Below are 23486 nucleotides of genomic sequence, written 5' to 3'. Positions count from 1 at the left end.
TCTCAAATTAAGGCTTCCTGGCTATGATGGTTAATTTCATTAATCTTGTTAATTTGTTAAACTGATGGTCAATTTGGCTGGGCCATGGTGCTTAGCGATGTAATAAAACATTCTGGTTATTTCTGTGAGTGTGGTTTTAGATGAGATCAGTGGACTTTGAATAGAGCAGATTGCCCTCCATAATGTAGAGGGGACTCATCTAATCAGTGGAGGGCCTACATGAAACAGAAACCTGACTTCCCCTGAGGAGAATGGAATTCTACAGACAGATGGCCTTCAGACTTGAGCTGCAGCCCTGGCTCTTCCCTGGTCGTCCAGTCTGCCAGCCCACCCTGCAGATTTTGGACTTGCCAGCCTCTATAATCACACAGATAATATAGGAGATATAAATAATCTCTCTGTGTAAGATAGATAGATAGATAGATGATAGATAGATAGATAGATAGATAGATAGATAGATAGATAGATAGATAGATAAAGATATATAGCTCTCTGGAGAGAGAGAGAGAGAGAGAGAGGGAGAGAGAGAGAAACATACAGACATCCTATTGGTTCCATTTTCCTGGAGAATCCTGACTAATACACTGGAAGAAGAGGGCCTTGACCTAGGACTTAATGGAAGGAGGAAGGCAGTAGGGAGTTTGGCACAGCCATGGTATCTGGGCTTGAGTGTGAGACCTGGTCCTAGGCTGCCCTGGGTGGGGGTGTGCTCCACATGCCCAGGCTGATGTGGCTGCTTGCTGCTCTTGCTTTCCAGGGCATAACCAAGCTGGGCTACCTTTCCATGCTGGGCTATTATGATGGTGTCCAGAGGTCTATAGGCATTAGCTCAGGCAATCTTGTTTTTCTCTCTTTCATAAAGGGAGTAAGGGAGAGAAAGGGAGAGAGGGAGTGAGAAACCTGGACTAGCATTTAGCTCTGCTAAATGGTTCTTGCTTAGTTATGCTTCCCTGGGAAGGAGCCCATGGTGTCCTGCACGTCCTTCACTCTACAATGGGATCACATCTCTGTAGTACGCCATCACTGAGCTGGCTGGCTAAGAAAGCAGCATTCCTGCTTTTCTAGAAACTTCCATACAATATAATTCTCTATGGAAAGTATTTAATAATTGTGGGTTGTGACTCTGATCAAGAAGTAAGCATTTGATAAAACAACAGCATGTGGTTAGAGGCAAAGACACCCCCAAATCTTTAATTATTTTAAATAGTGAAAGTGTGTGAAAAGTCTTATAATATTAGAGCTAAAATGTACCATTAGGGAGGATTTAATCTATTTTTTCAAATGAAGAACAAGATCCAGATAATTATCTGAAATATTTATAGTACTTACAACCCATCTCATTGAGCAGATCTGAGAATAGAACTTATATTTCCAAATAAACACATTCCATTTACCACACTTTAAGAAGGTCCTTGAGAAGGGTTATTCGTACACTGTCTACAGATGTGTGGTAATGGCTATAATGTTTCCTGACTGCATAAAATAGAAGTCTACTCTCTATTCATGTTCTCACTAAAATTAACGTGCTCACTGTAAAATCCTCTAACTAATTGTAAAAACAATGATTGCTGTTCTTTCTTAGAGTTTACCTGGGCTTTGGGGAGACAGTTTGGATAGCCAACATCTCTTAAAATTGCAATCCAGGGGACACCTAATTGGTGATTTTTCTTCTCTCCACAAAAGTTTCTACAATAGGAAGTGACCTTCAGTGTCATTCTGGAGAGGATTCCTTTCTAAAAGTAGCCATTATATTCTTTCAACACTGCATGAACCGACTGGCAAAATGGAAACTTGACTGTCCAGTGGGGGAAGGCAAGCCAGAGCATGGAGCAATAAGTGATCAAGTGGTAAATCCATGGGCAGAGGGTGTAAGGGCCATGGGAATGCTACAAATGTGAAGACAACAGCAGGAAGGGTCGACTGAGAACTGGAGGATGGAGTCAGGGCAGGGCCTCCAAAGATGACTATAGAGGACATTGGGGACCGAAGAGCACACAGATGTTGATTTTAATGCAAATGGCTGCAGTCTCTTATTGTTCCTTTTTTTTCTCCTACAGTTGCATCAGCTCTTCTTCCTATTTTCATGCAAAGAGATACCTTTGATTTCCAGGCATCCTTCTCTTCTCACTTTCCATGCTGGAAGCCTTGCATTGCTACTGTGGCAGCCTTAACTAGACAGAATATCAAAATCTTCAAACTGCTTCATTCCAGCCTCCACCTCACCACTCCATCAAAATTGCCCTAGCCAATGACCACCATACAACTATACAGCCCAATCCAATGAAAACTTTTCAGGGTTCATTCTTACATGACTTTTCAACAGCCTTTGGTATAGCTTGGCCACTCTCTCCTTGAAATCCTTTTCTCTCTGGTCTCTGGGATAGTGTACTCCCAGCACCTCTATTATTCTGCCCCTCCTTCTGCATTGCCAGAAACTCTTCCACTACACAATGTTTACATGTTGGGGGTCCCTCAGGGGTTGGCCCTGGGTCATCTTCCCTTTTCCCCCACTCTGTCGCTCTCTAAGAGAATTGCCTGCCCTGCCCAGAAATACCAAGGTATCTAGGAAGTAGTGGTAGGTATAACCCTCCCCACTAAAAGAAACCCAACATCCAGGTCTGGCAAAAGCCTTCCTATCCCCTCAGGTGGCAGCAGCAGCAGGGGCCAGCTGGAGCCCAACAGCACCAGATACGACAGGCAGGTCAAAGACTCTTAAAATTAAACTGTTATTGGAACTAGAGCCTATAAAACTAGGGCAAGACACCCATACTAAACCTAAACTGGGTATACAACTAATGTAAAGATAACAGAACTCAGTCTCCTAATATAATAGACAAAGTTTCCAAGATAGAATAAAAAAAAAAATCACCTGTCAGACCAAGAACCAAAAAAATCACATCTTGAATGAGAAAAGACAAAGGAACTAACACCCACACTGAGATGAATCAGGTATTAGAATTATTGATAAGATTTCTAAAGTAGCCATTATAAAAATGTTTCAATAATTGATAACAAATTCTCTTGAAATAAATGAAAAAAAATCTGACTAAAGAAACAGAAGCCATAAAAAAAAAAAAAAAAAAAGAACCAAATGAAAATTACAGACCTGAAAACACAATGACAGAAATCAGAAAAACCTTACTGGATGGGCTCAATAGTTGAATGGAGATGAAAGAGGATAGAATCAGTGGACTTGCAGACAGACAACAGAAGTCACCCAATTTGAAAAACAGAGAAAATAAACTGAAAAAAATGATCAGAGATTCAGAGAACTGGGAAATGTTAAGAAAAGACCCAACCCTTATAACCTTAAGAATCCCAGAAGGAGAGGAGAAAGAGGGCAAGGAAAGAGTATTTGAAGAAACAATGATAAAAATGTCTTGAATTTGGCAAAAGACACAAACCTACAGATCCAACAGCATAAGCCCAAAGCAATCCACATCAAAACACACCATAATTTAACTTTTAAAACTAAAATCAAACAAAAGTCTTGAAATCAGTCGAACAGAAACAATACCTTACCCATAGGGGAACAGCAATTTGAATTTGATTTCGCATATGAAATCATGGAAGCCAGAAGAAAGTGGCATACTTTTCAAGTGCTGAGAGAGAAGAATTGCCAACTGCAAATTCTGTATCTGGTAAAATTCTTCTTCAAGAATGAAGAGGAAATAAAAAAGATTCTCAAACAAAGGAAAATTAAAAGAGTTTATTGCTAGCATACCTACAATGAAAGATTGGCTAAAGGAAGTTCTGCAAACAGAAAGTAAATGATAAAAGAAGGAATATTAGAGTATTGGAAAGAAAAAGGGAACAATGAAAAAAGCAGAAATAAGGATACTATAGACTATCTTTTTCTTCATAAACCTTAGAAATCATATTTTATTATTGAAATAAAAATTATAACACCATCTGATGTGCAAGAAAATGATATTTAAAAATGAGGAAGGTAAAAGGACCAAATGGAACTGAGATTTCCATACCTCAATTTAAGGTAAAATATTGATATCAGTAGACTGTACTAAGTCACATGTATATATTGTGATACTCAGAGTAACCACTATAAAACTTATACAAAGAGATATTCTCGAAAACACTATAAATAGGGGCGCCTGGGTGGCACAGTTAAGTGTCCAACTCTTGGTTTCAGCTCAGGTGGTGATCTCAGGATTGTGAGATGGAGTCCTGTGTCAGGCTCTGCACTCAACAGGGAATCTGCTTGGGTTTCTCTCTCCTTCTCCCTGCCCCTCTCTCTCTCAAATAAATAAATAAATCTCCAAAAAGAAAACACTATAAATAAATCATTATGGAATCTTAAAATTATTCAAGTAACCTGCAGGAAGTCAAGAAATGTGAAATGGAGGAATGAGAAGCAAAAGAAACAAATAGAAACCAAATAATAAAATGGCAGACTTAAGCACTAACATATAAATAATTACCTTAAATATAAATGGTCTAAACACTCCAAATGGCAGATTGGATTTTAAAAAATAACCCAACTGTTTATATAAAAACTCATCTCAAATTCAGTGACACAGGTAGGTTAAAAGTAAAAGATGGGGAAAATAAGCCATGAAAACAATTTTTAAAAAAAATCAGGACTGACTTTATTTTAAAGAGATAAAGAGGAACATTACATAAAGGTAAAGGGATCAATCCATAAAGATGATATAACAGTGCTAAATGTGAATGCACCAAACAACCGAGTCTCAAAATACATGAAGCAAAAACAATAGAGCTAATAGGAAAAATAGAAAAATCCACAATTACAGCTGAAGACTTCAACACTTCCCTCTCAGAAACTGAAAGAACTGCTGGATGGAAAATCAGCAATGATACAGAAGATCTGAATAACTCAATCGAACAATAGGATCTACTTGGCATATACAGTAAACTCCATCAAACAGTACTAAGCTAAACATTTTTTTTCCAGCGCCCATGGAACATTCACCAAGTAGACTATGTTATGGGCCATACAACAAACCTCAACAAATTTTAAAGAATTGAAATCATAGTGTGGTCTCTGGCCGCAATGGAATCAGAGAAGAAATCAACAACAGAAAAATAATTAAGTAAGTGGAAAATGAACAACACAATTATAAACAATTAGTGGGTCAAAAGAATCTAAAGGGAAATTTTAAAAAAATACATAGAACTGAATGAAAACAAAAATACAGCATATCAAAATTTGTGGGATGCAACTAAAGAAATAATGTGAAGAAATTTATGGCCCTAAATGCTCATGTTAAAGAAGAGGAAGATCTAAAATCAATAATCTGAGTTCCTACCTCAAGAAACTAAAAGAGAAGAGCAAAATAAACCCAAAGCAAGCAAAAGAAAGGAAAGAGTAGAGATGAAATTTAAAATGGGAAAAAAATAGAGAAAATCGATAAAAAACAAAAGCCAGCTTTTCAAAAACAATCAATAAAATTGATAAATCTCTAACAAGACTGGAAAAAATAAAATGAAAGACATATCATCACTATTAGAAATGAAATGGGGTATATCACTACAAGTCCTGCATCCATTAAAAAGATAATAAGGGAATACTATGAATAACATTAAACTCATGTATTTGACAACTTCAAAGAAATGGACTAATTCTTTAAAAACCACAAACTACCACATCAACCAAAAGTAGATAATCAGAATAACTCTCTAACTATTAAAGAAATCAAGTTAATAACTGAAAAGTTTCCACAAAAGAAATCTCTAGGCCACTACAGAATTCTTCCAAACATTTAAAGAATTAACACCAGTTTTATACAATCTCCTCCAGTAAGCAGAGCAAGAAGGAACATGTACCAACTCATTTTATAAGGCTAATATTACCCTAATACTAAAACCAGAAAAAAACAGTACAAAGAAAATACAGACCAAAAACTCTTGTGAAATTAGATGTTAAAACCCTCAACAAAATATTCACAAACCTTATCCAATAAGGTATGAAAAGAAGTATACACCATAAAGAAGTGGGATTTCTTTGAGGTATGCAAGTCTGATTCAACACTCAAAAAAATCATTCAATGTTAGGCTTCACATCAATAAGCTAATGTAGAAATATCATATAATCATATCAGTTGGCACAAAAAAAGCATTTGATAAAATCCAACACGATTCATAATAAAAATCTCAGCAAGTTAGGAATTGAAAGAACTAACCTCAACTTGACAAAGAATTTCTACAAAAAAGAAATTACAACTAATCTTATACTTAATAAGGAAAGACTGAATGCTTTCCCCAGGAATCTATGAAAAACCTTTTAGGACTACTAAGTGAGCTCAGTAAGCTCACAAGATACAAAATCAACAAAGAAAATGAATTGCATTTCTATATACAAACAATGAACATGTGGAAATCAAAAGTTAAAAAATATAATACCATTTATAATGACTCCAAAGAAAATGAAATACTTACGGGTACACTTAACAAAACCATGTACAGGATCTCTATGCTGAAATTATAAAATGTGATGAAAGAAATAAAGAAAGACCTAAATATATGGCAAGCCATATTGTGTTCATGGATTGGAACACTCAATGTAGTAAAGATGTCAGTTTTCCCTAAATTGATCTACAGGTTTAAGCAATTGCTAAGAAAATCCAAGCAAGGTTTTCTGTAGATATAGACAATCTTATTCTAAAACTTATATGGTAAAGCACAGGCCCTAGAATAGCTAAAACAATCCTGACAAAGAACAATAAAGTGGGAGGAATCATTCTACCCACTATTAAGGCCTGTGTATAACTACGGTAGTCAAAATAGCATGGTAGTGATATAGGGCTAAACACATAGATCAATGGAAAATAGCAAACTCAGAAACAGACCCACACAAATATGCCCAATTAATTTTTGACAAGATGCGAAGGCCACTCAATAGAGGAAGGACAGCCTTTTCAATAAGTGGTGTTGGAGCGACTGGACATTTGTAGGCCAAAAAAAAAAAGAACCACGAGATAAACCTCACACCTTAGACAAAATTAATTCAAAATGGATTACAGATTTAGGAAGTAAAATGCAAAATTATAAACTTTTAGAAAAAAACTGTATGAAGAAGTCTTCAGGAACCAGAACTATGCAAAGTGTTCTTAGACTGGACACAAAAAGCATGATTCATAAAAGGAAAAATTGACAAGTTGGTCCTCATCAAAATTAAATACTTTTGCTCTGTGACAGCTCATGTTCAAAAGATGAAAAACCAAGCTACAGACTGGAAGAAAATATTACACACCATATATTTGACAAAGGACTAGTATCTAGGCTATATAAAGAAGGCACAAAACTCAATAGCAAATACCAAAAAATCCAATTACATACTGGGCAAAAGACATGTATAGACATTTCACCAAAGAGGATCTACAGACAGTAAATAGGCACATGAAAAGATGTGCAATGTCCTTAGCCATGAGGAAAATGCCAATTAAAAACAACGAGACACCACTTCACATGTATCATAATGACTGAAATAAAAAATAGTGACAAGGGGCGCCTGGGTGGTTCAGTCGGTTAAGCATCCAACTCTTGGTTTTGGATCAGGTCATGATCTCGGGGTCATGATCTCAGGGTCATAAGATCGAGCCCTCTGTTGGGCTCCTCACTCAGCTGGGAGTCCATTGAGAGTCTTTCCCTCTGCCCCTCCCAACCTCCCTGCGCATGCTCTCTCACTCTCTCTCTCTCTAAAATAAATAAATAAATCTTAAAAACAAATAGTGACAATACTAAAAGCAGGAAAGGATGAGGAAAAAACTGGATCTCTCATGCATTGCTTGTGGTAATGTCAAATAGTACATCCACTCTGGAAAAGAGTTTGACAGTTTCCTATAAAACTAAACATGCAACTTCCATATGACTCAGCAATTATACTTTCATCTTTTATGCCTGAGAAATGAAAACTTGCATTTACACAGAAACCTGTATATGACTGTTCACAGCAGCTTTATTTGTTATAGTCCAAACTGGAATTCACCCCAATATCCTTTCATAGGTGAATGGTTAAACGAACTGGTACATCCATACCACAGAATACTACTCAGCAATACACAGGAATGAATTATTAGCACACTCAATAACTTCGGTGAATCTCTGGTGATTTATGATGAATGAAAATAAGCCAATCTCAAAAGGTTACATGCTGTATTATTTCACTTATATAACATTTTTGAAATGACTAGTGGCTGCCAAGGATTAAGGATGGGATTGGGGGTAGATAGAGGCGGGTATTATTATGAAAGAGAAAGAGGGACACTTATGATGTTGAAACTATTCAACATCTTGACTGTGTTGTGGATACATGAACCCACTTAGGTGATAAAACTGTATAGGACCAAATACACACACACACACACACACAAATACAAGGAAAATTTGGGAAGTATGAATAAACCAGTGGATTGGAGCAGTGTCCATATCCTGGTTGTGTTATTATACTATAGTTTTACAAATTGTTACTACTGGGGAAACTGAGAAAAGTACACAAAGGATCTGTTTCCTGGATGTGGGTTCTCAACAGGACTAAAATTTTCTCAGTGTCAAGGATAGCTGTTCTGGCTTTTTTTTTTTTTTTTTTTAAGATTTTATTTATTTATTTGAGAGAGAGAGAGAGAGCACAAGTGGGGGGGAGCGGCAGGCAGAGGGAGAAGCAGGCTCTCTTGCTGAGCAGGGAGCCCGAAGTGGGGCTCAATCCCAGGACCCTGGGACTATGACCTGAGCCGAAGGCAGACGCTTAATCAACTGAGCCACCCAGGTGCCCCTGCTCTGGCTTTTTAGTTCTCACACAACACTTAGCACTGAGCCCACCACATAGTAGCTTCTCAGTGAACCCTGAGAATTCCCTTATAATGGATGATATCATCTGATGAAGTAGGCATGGAAGACTGTCAGGACATTTATCAACAGATACTTGGAAAAGTTTCAGTTGTGGGTATTTACCTTTTCCAAGGACAATCTTACATGTCAAGAGCACTGGTGTTTACTTTCAGTACATGCTCTGCATCTGTCACACATACACAGGACATGCACAACTGTGAAGACTGTGGTTGGACAGGGCTTCTGAGTGCTGGTTCTCATAGCAACCAGCAAAGAGCCACTTCACATGTGTACTTGTAAAATCACTGGACATGATTCAGACTTGCAATACAGCTTCTGCTAGGAGTTCGTTTCTTTCTTGGGTTCATATTTTATTATGCTTATTATGAAGCACATCGTGGTTACAAATTCAATACTCAGTGTTGTTTAGTCTCAAAGGACCCTATGTTGGGCCCGTCTATTAACCTTAGATGAGAAATGAGTACACTGAATTCAATTAAACACTTGAGCATTTTCTACATGCAAGGCACTGGCCTGGAATCTCTCGGGGCAACAGAGAGGAATAAACAATGGTTCCTGTTCCCAGGCAGCTAACAGCTCATGTGGAGGGTCTCTACCAGTGCTGTCAGAAAAGACTGGATTTGGTATGAGCTGTCAGTCGGTGCTGATATGAAGCCCTGGGACCTTGGAAGTGATGACTTCTGGTCTGTGGTGGGTGCCCTGGAGAGAGGCACAGGTTTACGGAAATTGCTATGGGCTACAATGGTTAGGAGTCTGTTTGCCAAATCACCCTGTCTCATATGAATCCTCACTTCATCACTTACCAGTGGGTAATATGAGGCCTGTTCCCCTTCCTTAGAATCAGGAAAACATTATCAACCACCCTGAATTGGTGTGAGAAACAAAAGATAATGTATGTGACCTATTTAGCACAGAGCCTAGCATACAGTAAGTGCTGCCTAAATGCTGGCTATTATTACTTAGCTGGGGGAAAAAGATGAACAAGACCTAAGTCCTCTTGAGCTGCTTTCCATCCAGTGGTATGCTAAACACGCATGCAGAGAGATTACAGGGCAGTGGGATCCATGTTATTGCAGACAGGAAGAGATAAGTGTGGCTTGCACTCAGGAGGCCAACAGATGCCTCGTGGTCATCACAGTGCCATTCACAGCTGCCTAAAGCAGGTTTTATTTACACCGCCACCAGCTTTTGTGCTCACCATTGAGTAAGACAGATAATGTGGCCTGAGCTCACTGACTGCTCTGCCCGCTCACCGTGTTCATCTCCTTGTTGCTGGCTCCCCGTGGCACTTGGCTGTTTGCAAAGCTGCAGAAGGAGAAGTGTTTTATGTGGGCTCTCCTGCAGGATATTTGTCCCCTGGGTTACCCAGTATCGATGTGGCCCCAGAGAGAGACCTGCTGAGGACCTATCATTACCACACCCCCTTCAAGCACAGGCACATCCAGCTTGTTTCTAGCTCGCCACCTTTGGTGTGAGAACATTATCTATGCAGTTACTGTTTCTTATCTCGAGAAATGGTCCCCACTTCCTGAGGGGGGGGAGCTCAGGGTGGCAGTGAGATTGCATCTTGTAGCTCAAAGCATCTTTTTTCTCCTTGCTCTGAGTCAGCTTTGTGGGGTGCTGTGATACAGAAAGTGTCTTCTAGGGACTCACTGTCCTGTGGTCCAAACCACTTCAAGGTACAAATCCTCTCTGTGCCCAGTAGCCCCACCTCAGACCCTGGAACTTGGCAGAGCTGGGTGTGCTCACTTCTAGCATCCACCAGACACTGAGTCGTCATCCTCTGCACAGAGAACTATATAGAGAATCAGTCCTAATTTACAATCTGAGGTAGGAACTCTTAGAAATGCCAGTTTGAAGTCCTAGTAAATTTTGTCTCAACATAGTGATCAAGAGTGATATTTTAGAAGGAATAACAACAGAGTGGAAAGCTGTGCCATTTATTTGCTTTCTTGATTAATATCAGTGTACAGGGAACATGGTGGGGTCTGAGGGCTCCACACAATCCACCTGCCCCCGGGGTGTGGGCAGTAACTGCCAGTGAAATAGTTGTGGGGACATGGCAGTTTAAGGTTTGCCAGGTGCAATCTAGAAAACGGGCAGAAGCCGTGAGAGCAAGCATAAGGAAAAGGATCCTTATCAAGGGGAATCTGTGAGATAACCTGCCAAAGAAACACTCAGGTCAGAGTTTGAGTAACCACAGTGGGCGCTGAAGCCCAGCGTGCATGGGCCTCTGACCGAGCCGGGGGGACCCCAGTGTCCTCACAGAAGACTCCAGCATGTGACGGTGGGGTCAAGCAGGCTTAGAACAGGAACTGTGGGGTTCTCTTCTCTGAGCTGGGAGCATGCAGGAGGTGAGCCCAGGGTCCCATCCTGACCCATGCCACTAACATGAAGAGTATATTCTCCTGAGGTCCCAGGATTTGAGACCCAGATATTTTCTCCAGGTGTGAAGGAAAACTCCTGGTTTAGAGAGAACAGCTCCCTTTTTCCCCTTAGCCAAAGTCCCCAGGTCTAGAGACTCTGCTGCTGATCAAAAAGTAGCCCTGAGATGCAAGGCTACAACCTGCACACAAGTAAGGTCTCCCTGCCCCTGAAAAGCCTCTGAGGCCCAGGGCAGTTCCAGCCCTCCCGCGTCCCTCTGCTGGCCTTGGCACCCAGGAGACTATCCTCCTCCTCAGAGCCACAACTCTCTAGCTCGTGGGACTCTGCCAGTCTTTCTCAACCTGTCCCAAAGAATCGTCAAAACTGCTAACATTGTTTTGATCCAAACCCCATTCTGGAGTTTTAAATGTTCCCAGTTTGTTTTGTAAAATAAAAATCCATGCTCCTAGGGTTGGAGGAGTGCTAATTAGATAAGGAAAATGCTTCTGGGTCCTCTGGATGCACAACTCACACTTGGGGAACTGAAAAGAGGCAGAGCCAGACCAGAAGGTCACCAGGATGGTGAAGGTGCCGGAAGCCATGTACGGGAGAAGCCACCAGTGTGGGTGAGCAATGGGAAGACCAAGGGGCACGTGGCAGGCAGACTCCGGGTTTGTCAGGTAGGAGGGGGAAGGACACCAGTTCTTGTAGCTCCAAGGGCAGAAGCAGGACCAAACAGGTGGTCATTTGGAGGGTAGGGGACAGATTCAGTATCCCTAAGCGGGCCTTGAGCCCCTGTTGCTGGTTTCCATAGGGGATGTCTTTATGGGAAGGCTCATGAACAGGATGCGAGAAAGGAAGGGGACACTCCTCAGTCCAGCAGATTAACACCAGCCACTCTGCAGGTGGGCAGACCCTGCAGGCTGCACCCCATGTCAAATCTGCAGCATGGTAGACAGCAATGGAACCCACATACCCCTGAGCGCCCATTACTCCTTGAGTTTGGTGGAGTTGGATATTCAGGCCCTCTGCTGGGGGTTCTGGGGAATGAATTCCTGCTCCGGGTGGGAGGTTGAGCTAAATAAACCCCCAAGCTCCCTGATAGCTCTGAAAGGCTATGATTAAACCATGATTCAACTACTTGTTCTTCAAGTAGATTCAAGTAATGCACTTGGAGTCTAGATCTGTACAGGAAGGAGCAAGCCCTCCAAATCTGGGCACCCCACTGTTCTGGGCACCAAACATCCATGGCACTCTTTTGTTTTCTGTGCCATAGATGTCTGGATTCTCTCAGTCCCATCTTTCACTCTTCCTGCATCTCCACAACACTGGCTTGACTCTGTTTTTCCTAGGGTCTTCTTGCTCCCTGGATGCAGCTATCTGGCTGCCCCCGTGACCCAGGGTTTCCACCAGTTGCTGACCGGGCTCTGGGAGCCCTGGGCCTCACCAGGGTCAGACAAACTTTCCTTCTGTTCAGGCTTGCACAGGTGACCCACTGACCTACTTTTCTGTACTGCTTGGCATAACTCAGCATCCTTGCAGTCAAAGTGCCCCTCCTCCGCGGAGTTGTGATGTTTAGACTCTGTGACAGGAAACATGAGGGTAACGGCCCTGCAGATAAAAATGTAATGCATTGAGGTGTTCATGGCCACCAGGCTGGCTCTGTTTAATTGCACAAATATCATTTATCACGAGACATGTGACAAATTCATCTGCATTTTTTTCCAGCTTACAGCTCTGCGTTCTCTCATGCATGTCCATTAGGTTTGCTTCTCCTACTTACATATTTAAATGAAAACAAATTGGCTCATTTACTCTGAGACGCTCAGCTTGACAGAGATTCAAAGTGTGTGTGAGTGTGAGTGTGTGTGCGTTGTATTTGTTTTGCCTCAAAGGGTTCGGATGTCTGGGTGGAATGGATCATTCAAAAAGAAAGAAATTTCCAGAATGTCTTCAATCATCTGCACAAAACAGAGTCTGAAATTGCTCAGGAAAAACCATTGATAAAACCACCACCACAGACAAAACCCCATCAATGTGGCAGTCTGTTGCAAATGTCACAGCGTCACATATTCTTTATACCTTCACAAAGAGCTGCAACCGATTGTGGAATTACTTTTCCCTGCCTGTCTGAACTGGTTTAGAAGACGGCTGCGAGGGGAGTAAGGCCCCTTGCAATGCAGAATGGGGACATGCTGAAAGGGCTGGACTTTGGAGTCAGCCCCAGGTTGGGGAGGAGGAGGGATGCCGGTTTGGGAGCTGTAAGCCCTCCTTATAAAAGGGAAGTGGGAAGTACAAGGCAGGGGCCCCAAGCAAGGAGAGACCCTCTCCCTGGGAGATAGTTCCCCCATTTTAAATTTATTGTTCTTTTTGAATAACATGAGTAACCAACAGACACCTGATATAGGAGCATGAAGAAGTTCCCTTTACTTCCTCCTCCAATCCCAATCCTTAACCCTGTAATATGTATTCTTCTGGAACTCTCCATGAATCTACATGTCTGGTGCTGAATATATATGCATAAGATTATATGTATATAATCTTACGTATGTGGCATCGGCAGAATTTGTTATCACTGGTTACTCCCTCCCTCTTGAAGCTCTTTCTGCCCTTGGTTTTAGGGGCCCGACCTTTTTGGGCTCTCCTCCTACCTCACTGCTCACTGTCTGGTCCTTCTCCACCTCGCATGCTGGGGTCCTCCTTACACGAGTGACCTCTGGATGAGGGATGGTCCCTGGCTCCATCGGGGACCACTTCTCTACCTCTTTGATCTCTCCTGGCCCTACAGCACTGCATAGCAGTTAGAAGATGCTGGCTCTCAATATGTTCCTCCAGCCTGAAGCTGGACCACCACCTGCTCACCTGACATCTCAACTGGGACCTCTGACACGCCCTGCAAACTGGTCCAAGGCAGAACCCTTGATTTTGCCCCTCCTGAACCTGCTCCTCTCCCAGTCTACCCACCACTTACTGGCCACAGATTGGGAATCCTTGGTTCCTCTTTTCTTTCCATAATCCGAACTGTCAACAAATCCCAGGGTCACTGCCATCCAGAACCTGCTCACTTCTCACCCTGCCCCCACCCCCATGGTGGGGACACAAAGTGCCATGCCTAAACTATTACAGTAGTCTCCTAACCTGCTCACCCTGCTTCAGCCACCTCCAGAAGCAATGCTTTTCACACTAGCCAGACTGAGCTTTTAAAAAGTAAAAGCCATCATGTCATGGCCCTGCTCAAAACCCTCCCTGCCATCCTCAGAACTGATCCAAATGGCCCTGTGTGGCTCACCCACCGCATCTCTCAGTCCCATTTCCCAGTGGCCCAGACTCCCAGGAGAGGGACTTCTGTTTTGCTCCTTACTGCTGCCCCAGCACATAGCAGAGTCTCAATATATGTATTTCAATTAAATGAACTAATTTTTTATTTTCCTTTTCAAACTTTACTGTCTTGGAGATTTTTCCATATTGTTATATATAATAACTATCTCTTACTTCCGAATTATTACAAAGTATTCCATCCCATGGATTTGCCCTGATTTACTCAACTATTCTCTTACTGATAAAAATTTGAGTTGATCCATTTTCACAGGTTTGATTAACAAATAAATCAAGTGGAGAAATTTAGGAGAGGAGTCCCAGTCCTTACATAGGGAACCCCTGGATGGGTTTCAACATGTCTGGGAACTCCCAAAAGTGTATGTGAATATGTAAGTCCTTGACTCAGCGGGAATACTGGTTTCTTAACCTCCTGAAAGTTATAAATCACTGGATCAGGATGTTTGCTTAAACTGATCCAGGCCATCCTCTCTGCTGGCCCTGCCAACCCCTAGTAGGAAAAACTAACCAATTTAGAAGAACACCGTCATCAGTCCAGAGACCTTGAGGCAGTGTATTTTGGGTGACGGGGCCAGAACTGGGAAGGGTAAACCTGCTGCTACTCCCTAGTGATCTATGGCTGCCTCTAGACTTCCTCTGGCCTCCTCTTCCCCTTCTGACCATGGGCCTGATAAGATCTGCCTACCTCCAGGTAGCATGTAGGAGATGCCTTTATAACTGTAAATTGCTCTTTTGCTTTTCAGACTTCCCAGTTTCTCCATCTCCTAATCCCATACAAATGATGGTATATGAAGGTAAAAAAGAGAAATACAAAACAAGACCATGATGAGATGAAGTTGATGAGAGCACCATGAGCTCTTTAAGATGCAAAGAATCTCTGAAAATTCTGCCAAGGAGAGCAGATGCCCCCAGACCCCTGCCTTGCTGAAGGATGTGTTAGCCGTGCAGCTTTGGGCTGCTGTCAGTTCTTCCCTGCCTCTCAGCAGCTCCTGCTGTGGCCATCAAGTCGCTTAAAGCATCAGGAAGGAGTGTTGCTGGTCAGAGTTGAGGGAGAAGGAGGTGATATTCTGTACCAAGCCCTGAGCAGCAGGTCCCCTCCCAGCCCTCAAGGAGCAAGGCTTGCCCACTGCCAGTCTCTCAGGAGACCCTTGTCTGTCTGCTCCCTACAAGCTCCTTGGGGCTCTAAATGCCAAGTCCTGGCTCTCACTCTGGACTGAAGAGTATGGGTGATACGCAGTTCTCCAATCCAATGTCAGATATCTCAACATATCTTACTGACAAATGAGTGGCTTCGATGCTTTGGGATAGAAGAATATAGTGAGTGGTCAAATTTGAAGATCTGTATTGTTAAAACTAATATTGTATTATAAGTCTAATACAGCATAATGATTGAAAGCATAGACTAAAAGCCAGACAACCCAAGTATGAATCCCAGCCACACTGATTATCTGTGCTCTCAAAGGAGTTTCATTGCTCTGTCCCTCAGTTTCCTCTTCTGTAAAATGTCAAGATAGTGGCTCTCCGTGGTAGAAGTCCCTGGCTGCTCCCCCTTCTCTGTAACGGCAGAACTGTGGGGTGGCACGTGCTGGTGGGCTCTACCACGTTTCCCAGCCTCCCCAGCAGCCTGGCCATGTGACTTCATCTCTCACTGAATAAGTGGGACTGACTCGTGCTATTTCTAGGTCAGGCCTTGGAAGAGCAAGTGTCTGTCACTACACTCTTGTCCTCCGCCTCTGATGGCTCGAGTAGCCGGGATCAGAGCAACTTTAGAAGGCACATGTAGACAGTGGTAAAGGGGCCATCAGCCTGACCATGTTGCCTTCCAACTTGGAACAGAGGTGGTCACGAGAGAGAGAGATAATATTCCATCTGGTTAGAGCCACTTCGTTTTTGTTTCTCTTCCTTAAAGCAGCTATTGTTATTCTCACTAAAGCCCTGCTTCACAGAGGTGTTGGGAGTATTCAGTATGTTACTAAATACAAAGGGATTAGGACAGCGCCTGGCACAGAGTCAGTGCTGTATACACGTCGGCTAAAGTACTGGTGATGAAACTCATAATAAAACATCATCACGTAATTAGGAAGGAGGAGCGTATGTAAAAATCATGTGGTGTATTTCGATGCTCTGTATCAATAATGCATGCCTGATGCAGAGTTTTCTACTGTCCAGGCCATAGCTCAGCACCATTGCCCAGACTACCCACAACTGGCTGGTAATACAAAATAGTAAAGCATATGGCATTTTGGATTGTGTCTTTGATTACAAAAGTTCTTTAGGATGACTAAAATAGTGTACCCTTCTTAGAAAGTTCCCAAGAAGAGTGATTAGAAACTTGTGCCAGGGAGACAGGAATGGAGTGATAACTATCATGCCGGATGACTTTCAGTTACTTAGAAATATAAATGTGAAGAAAACTGATACGCCACCCCTTTTCTAAATGTGACTGCGTTAGGTATTTCTTTGTGTCTTCTTTCCTGCTTGTCCACCCTTACATTGACACTTTGGGTAAGTGCATTTCCAGAAAATGTGGGGTGTTCATGACCACTGCAGAGTTCACAGCCCCTACAGTGGTCAACCTGGGACGCATGCTCCCCTGGTTGCCTAGTTACTGGAGGAGAGGGAGCTGCAAACGAGAGGAGCTGGGAGAAGGCTGTCCAGAGGAATAGCAGGTATGTAGTTCACGGGGTGGCCAGGAGTCTTTTGTTCTGATAAGTGCACAGAGTTGCTGCGGCTTCACCATGTGATGGCCCAGGCAAAGATAGCTGCCCCCGCTGTCAGTCCATAATAACATACATGCAGCACCCACGGGGTCGCCACCATGTCAACTGTGTTGATCCCTGCTTTGGACAAGAATGAGAAATGCCTGAACTATTTCCAGCTCCCCTGTATGACAGTGTTGACAAGGACCTCCCACTCCCCAGCCCTGGATCTGAGCTGGAGATGGACAGCTCCCAGACTGAACCCTAGGTGGCAGGAAGGCTGCCATGCCACAATTACATCCTGCAGCCCAAGACCAGAGTACTCCTCGCATCACACCGGCATTTGTGAATTAGCTCTGGAGGTCCATGTAGAGCTAGATAAACAAAGGACACTGAGAGCTGTCTGACTTCCAGCCTATTAAGGGATCCCAGAATTCTCCATTACCTGTGTAGCCCCTATACCTAGCCAAGTGCCTGAGTAACGTGGCTACCCACACATTTGATATGCCTGAGTGCAGGACTAAGTGAGCAGAAGGTAGGTCAACATGTGGTCACAGGCCCAGACTATGGGCGCAGACAGCCTGGTTCTGCCACTCACAGGTGATACAACCTTGGCCTAGGTCCTTTCTGCTCTCACGCCTCAGTATTCTGATCCATACAATGGGAACAGATAGAACCTAACAGAGCATTGAATGGATTCAAGACAAGGAAGGCACAGTGCTTAGCATAGAGTCTTCGAAACAGTATTTGGTCAATAAATAGGGTGACAATCTCAGTTGGACGCATCTGTTGTCCTGGAGTAATCATCAACAGCACCCGCGTTCACATTTAAGTGTCCCAGTTTGAGTGATAAATGATAGATCCTATCAACAGATGATGATGGTGGTGATGATGATGATGACAACTACTAATTGGGTCAGGAGGCTAGTGAAGCACCGGGAGGGATCCCTGAATGCGAGCTTGAGCCAACAACCAAAGCATCTTCCCTCTTGGCAGCATTCAGCTGTACCATGCATAAGCAAAGTGATACAGGTCATCACACGTAGCACAGATCAAATCAGAGACTACATATGTGATGTTCTGTTCGAAAGGGATCTTGTCCTTATGGAGCCTCTGGCCCTAGCAGATGAGGACAGTGAGGAATAAATAAGGCAGCCAAGAGCAGATGTGAGCAGGACAGTGAGCAAAACAGCATGGCAAGTCCCCAGGGTAGGGAAGCTAGTGTGCTTGCTCACACAGATGCAGAAATACTCCTAAGAGCTCAGGGTGGGACTGGGTTATGGAAGACCCTCTGAAGATAATCCCATGACTTTCTTCCTGATCTTGGTTTCTCTCAAGGACTTCCCTTTGTTTTCTCCTCAACAAGGAGCCTTGCAGAGATATCACAGATGATGACAATGACAAGCATGTGTGGGGTAAAGCCACTCAATAACCCCCAAGCACTGCACGTGCCACCAGTCATTCCTTTACTTCAGCCACCAGTCATTCCTTTACTTCAGTCAATAAGGCTAGCGCGGTTATCACCATGTAAAGATGGGGACGTGGAACTTGGGAGATGAAGCCATTCTTCCAAGGTCTTCCTGCTGGAATGGGCGGGACTGGGACTTGAACTGGGTCTCTCCAGCTCCTGGGACATCGAGAGGCATGCGCCATGACATAGTCAGAATGGGAAGGCTCCCTGCAGCCCAGGCTGGCTACTGCCCCCCCAACAGTCACCACTGCCATGGAATAAGCCAGAGAGACAGGTATGAAAAGACCAGGAATGCCCCATGGAGGGAAGTCCTGCCTTCAAAGTACAGCCCACAGAGAGACACAGAACATGTGGAGTGTCAGCTTTGTGGGAGTGCCAATCTGAGTCTCACCCATGTCCCCTCTGGGCAGTGGGTATCTCCCTTAAGGATAATAGCAATACTCAACATTACATGAGCACATATTATGTGCCAAGCTCTAGGTTTGATGCCCCACTTGAGTTATTTCTTTTAATATTCACAGGAACCCCCATGAGGTGAGTGTATCTGAAAACACGTACAAACCCCCATCATCAGTCCTGGCTAGCTTCATCTCATAGGCAGAAACTCAGTGACCAGAAGCTTCTGGAAGTTAGAGCCCAGAAGTTCTAACTCAGGGCAACAATTTTAACCCCCTCTGAGTATGAAGTGGGACAAATTCCCACCTAAGAGCTAGTGGGCCACGGGTGGTAGCAGGTGTGAGTCCTGAACAAGTATGAATCTTTCTGGTCAGTTGGTTTCCTGGCACCATCTCAAATTGTGTGTGTGTATGTGCATGCGTGTGTGTGATGAACACTCAATTCTAACAAAGAAAATCACAAAATGTGGAAAATAATTTTTCTCTCCAGCAGAGAAACATCAGGGATTACAAAGTACATTAATGGTATAATATGCAGGAAGGGGGTCAGGTTGCTGGCTTTGGCCTTGGAACATAGGAAGGAGCTGTAAGAATAAAGATATACCCCAACAGGCATCCAAGAATAGACTGTGTCAGAACCTCAGTGTGTTCCTGGGGTGAAAGGCAAGGCCCCAAATGCAGAGGTACAGGAGTGGGCCTCCAGTTCCTGGGGCCTGAAACAGGAGGCATAGGCAAGGGTAGGGCCAGGAAAGTCTGAGCGAACAGAGATTGTCCAGGCAGGGATTCAAGCACAAAGACCCAGTTATCCACTTGGCTGTAAGGTGGGAACTTAAGAGGAGAAAGGCAGGAGCCCAGTTGTTAGGACTGAGCTCCAAGAGAAGAGCAAGAGGAATCAGACACTGAATCCCATTTCCATATGAGGAGCTCCTCCAGTGTCCCCGGACTCAGGTTGAAAGAGCTAAGGGCTGCGCTGTAGGTGCAGGTCATGGAGAGGTGTGGGAGCAGGGCTGGGAGAAGAGAGACCTGACAGGTCCCACAGGAGGTCTCCAATGTTGGAATGGACATTGTGCAAGTAAAACCCAGCAAATAGCAGGACTGGACATGACCGCTCATGCATTGATTTTCAGAGGGGCCCCCAGAGTGCCCAGCTTCCAGTATGCTTCTGACAGCACACTGTGAAATCTTTGGAAGCGGTTCCCTTGTTTGTAGTTCCAACAGGAATTGGTTTCCCCAAAAGTAGGTCAGGAGCTCCTGGGAAACTTATGGATTCTGACTTTGATTTTTCCAGCTTGAAGTTCAAAGAGCATGAATAAGTTCACTGGAAGAAAAAAAACATTAACTTTTTTTGCAATCCAAAACATGCTTGGCATAAAGTGAACTAAAAACTGAAGGAGTTGGGAAAACCCTAGTTGTGGCCTTGCAAATACCCACTCTTTGGCCCTACTGGGGACAAGTGGGACAGGTACAGCCCTAGATACAGACACCATGACACCAGATGACCCAGCATGTTCTTGTGCTGCTGCCCTCTGTCCATTTCCACTTATTGAAACTGCCTGTCTGCATGAGTCACAAGAACGATTTAATATCTCAGTGAACATCCAAAGCCTCCTGTATAATGGACAGGTTTCTTTCTCTCTCTTTGCTAGAAAGAGGAAACAAGGGGATTCCAGCAAGGGGGTAGGCATCACTTCACCCTTGGCTCATGGCTCATGATATTAGTATGAGTATGAGCCAAGGAAAAACCCAGATCTTTAAGAACCAGGACCACATCTTGTTTATTTTGCATCCACAGCAGTATTTAGCTCAGGACCTTGTCCAGAGTCAGTTCTTAATGAATAAATGAGCAAGGAACAAAGCTTGTGTCCTCAGTGTCTGGCAGAACAGTATCTGCCTTTTGGAGGATGGGGTTAGGCGTAAGGCACAGACAATGAATCCCACTCCGCTTCTTGCCAACTTCAGGGGGCTTCCATAGTTTAAGCCTGACCGGCATCACCTCCACCTTCTTTAGGCAACAGCATCCTGGATTTTCCAGTGATCTACCATCTCTTCTCCATTTTTTATTTAATTAATCAGATTTGGGCAGACATGACTACCCTAGATTCCCGTGGTCATGTGACCTGACCCAGAAAAATCACAGAACCAAGTGAATGACTTATAAATGATTTCATTTTTGGAGGCCAAGAACTCCTACATTAGAAAATGATTTTATTCAAGTAAGTCGAGATGGCAATATTCATAATAAACTGCTTTCAATGGCCCTGGCCTCTCACCTTGAAAATGTTAGATGATTATAGCAGTAGATACAGGTTACTGTGTCCTTAGACATCAGAGAACATTTATACAAATGAATAAGTGGGAACAAATTAGATTCCATCTCATGTTGATAAAACTTCAACAGGAACAAGCACCCCTTGATCTGATTGTTGGAGCCAGCTCAGCTACAGGGAGATGTGTTTCGAAGTTTGTGCAGGAATCAGGGTGGAATTTATAATGCATCTTGAAGATTTTATTCTTCAAACACATATATTAATGCACAACAAAGAAAAGCAGCCTCATCCACAGCTTGGTCAACTTGCTGACTTTGGAATGAGGGTCTCAGAAAGTCTGTGATTTCGTCACCTGTGATCTTCTCATTTCTGGCCAGGTCCTAAGCTTTTGGTTGGGGTGCTGCCAAGAGTTCAGTTCAGTTACCTCCCACCTAGACATGGTCTCTGTTGGCTCCATGGTTGGGAAGGCCTGATCAACAACCAAGAGGTGGTGTCATCATCTGCATTGTCTATGGGATTTGCCAAGGTTGGCCACTCCTGGGTGGGGAGCCAGACACCAAGCCTAGGGCCATCAGATTCGCAGTTAGGTCTGTTAAGAGTCACTTTTGTTCCAGGGTAAGTGGCATTGAGTAGCTCCTCCACTAGGCTGAGTAAGGGGGCAATGGCCTCATCTTCTGAAACAACCCCTGGTTTCAACAATTCCTTAGGCCAACCCAAGGGTCACATGGGCTTTTCACATAACTACTGGAGAAGGGCGGCCTGACTCTGGGCTGGGACCCAATGTCTTGACTATGCAGTGTCAGGCTGTGGGCACCTCAGGAGGGAGAGGGTCCCCAAAATGTCTGCCAATGTGGAGCCTCCACAGAGAAGAGTCCATCCCAAGGGGCTTCCGATGGCAGAAGACACAATAAAAGTCATCCTCATTCCTTGGAAATGTTTCAAAAATGAATATGGAAGCAGAATTAGTTTCCATCCTTCTCATTGGAGAACCAGTCCTTTGGATTTGCCAAACTTAGTTTCCAGGTAAAAGGTTGCCAGCTTGAGACTCATTACTATTTATCAAAACCAAAAGATGACATAATTGGGGATTTGATCTTTTATCACTCCAGTATTTTTTTTAATACTACTATTAGTCATCTCTAAATTGAAAACAGGGGATGAGGGTGCCAAAGTCACATTGCTTAATTATCCACAAAGAACCAGAACTCACAGGAATTCTGACTTCTGGACCATCCAGATCCACCAGGGAACAACCCCACCTCCTGAACGCACTACATGTGCTCAGCAGAGATTTGAGTGGAGACATGATGACAGGACTACCCCCTTCCCAGAGCGAAAAGTCTGCATGCTGTATGACTATGGCTAGCACTGGAGTTACATCCTCCCTCCATTCATCCAAAACATCCTTTCCAAAAGGAATTCCTTCTATGAAGCCTTTTAACAAGTCCGATGCTCAGCTCAGGAGACCCTACCAGAATTTACTGACTTGAAACTACAATTTTAGTTGAGGGGATCATAAGAACTAACCAATTCCAGTGTGTGTGCACCCTTCGTTATAATCTTGTTTCCCCCTGCTTTATTTTCCGAAGGTATTGATTTTTTTTCAATTTATTTTTAAAGATTTTATTTATTTACTTATTTTAGAGAGAGAGAGCATGTGCTGGGGATGAGAGGGGCAGAGAGGGAGGGAGAGGGAGAGAGAATCTCAAGCAGACTCCATGCTAAGGGCGGAGCCCAAAGCAGGGTTTGATGGCACAACTCTGACGTCATGACCTGAGCGCAAAGCAAGAGTCAGACACACAGGCGCCCCTCAAAAGGTACTTGAAGGAGCTTGCACCTTTAGTTCCTTTCTATCTTGTGCTCATGTTTACATGGTTTAAGCTTCCACAGTGATTGGCACAGCATGTGAGAGCAGCTGCAGGAGAGGAGGCACGGTGTTTGCAGTAGAGGGGTGGGGGACCTGCCTGGGGAACAGCAGACAGAGACCTGGGCGACCACCCTCCCAGCAGAGGCCAGGAGCGTGGACGCATGGTGGGCAAAACGCCAACTGGTCTCATGGCATCTGTTTGTTTCCATGCTTCTGGATTTAGCATTTAGGTGCACACACCCCACCTTGCTTTCTCTGACT

General features: G+C 43.6%; 1 protein-coding gene across 2 annotated transcripts in view; it reads right to left on the bottom strand.

Moving 5' to 3' along the window:
* The window catches only part of PDCL3 (phosducin like 3), a 205176-nt gene that overhangs the window by 145987 nt on the left and 35703 nt on the right, over positions 1-23486 (bottom strand). Inside the window, exon 10 of one of the 2 annotated variants that reach the window (XR_010405739.1) lies at positions 4938-20409. The exons of the other annotated variant lie outside the window; for it this stretch is intronic. The gene's annotated coding sequence lies outside the window, so the exon portion shown is untranslated. Of the gene's footprint in view, positions 1-4937; positions 20410-23486 lie in introns of those variants that run through there. 2 annotated transcript variants of the gene reach the window in all.

The sequence above is a fragment of the Mirounga angustirostris genome, unplaced genomic scaffold (assembly GCF_029215605.1).
Source record: "Mirounga angustirostris isolate CCGP_5_RB_7025 unplaced genomic scaffold, mMirAng1.0.hap1 SCAF_10, whole genome shotgun sequence".
NCBI lineage: Eukaryota > Metazoa > Chordata > Mammalia > Carnivora > Phocidae > Mirounga > Mirounga angustirostris.
The sequence above is the reverse complement of the archived record's forward strand: the minus strand, read 5'-3'. Positions and strand labels throughout refer to the sequence as shown.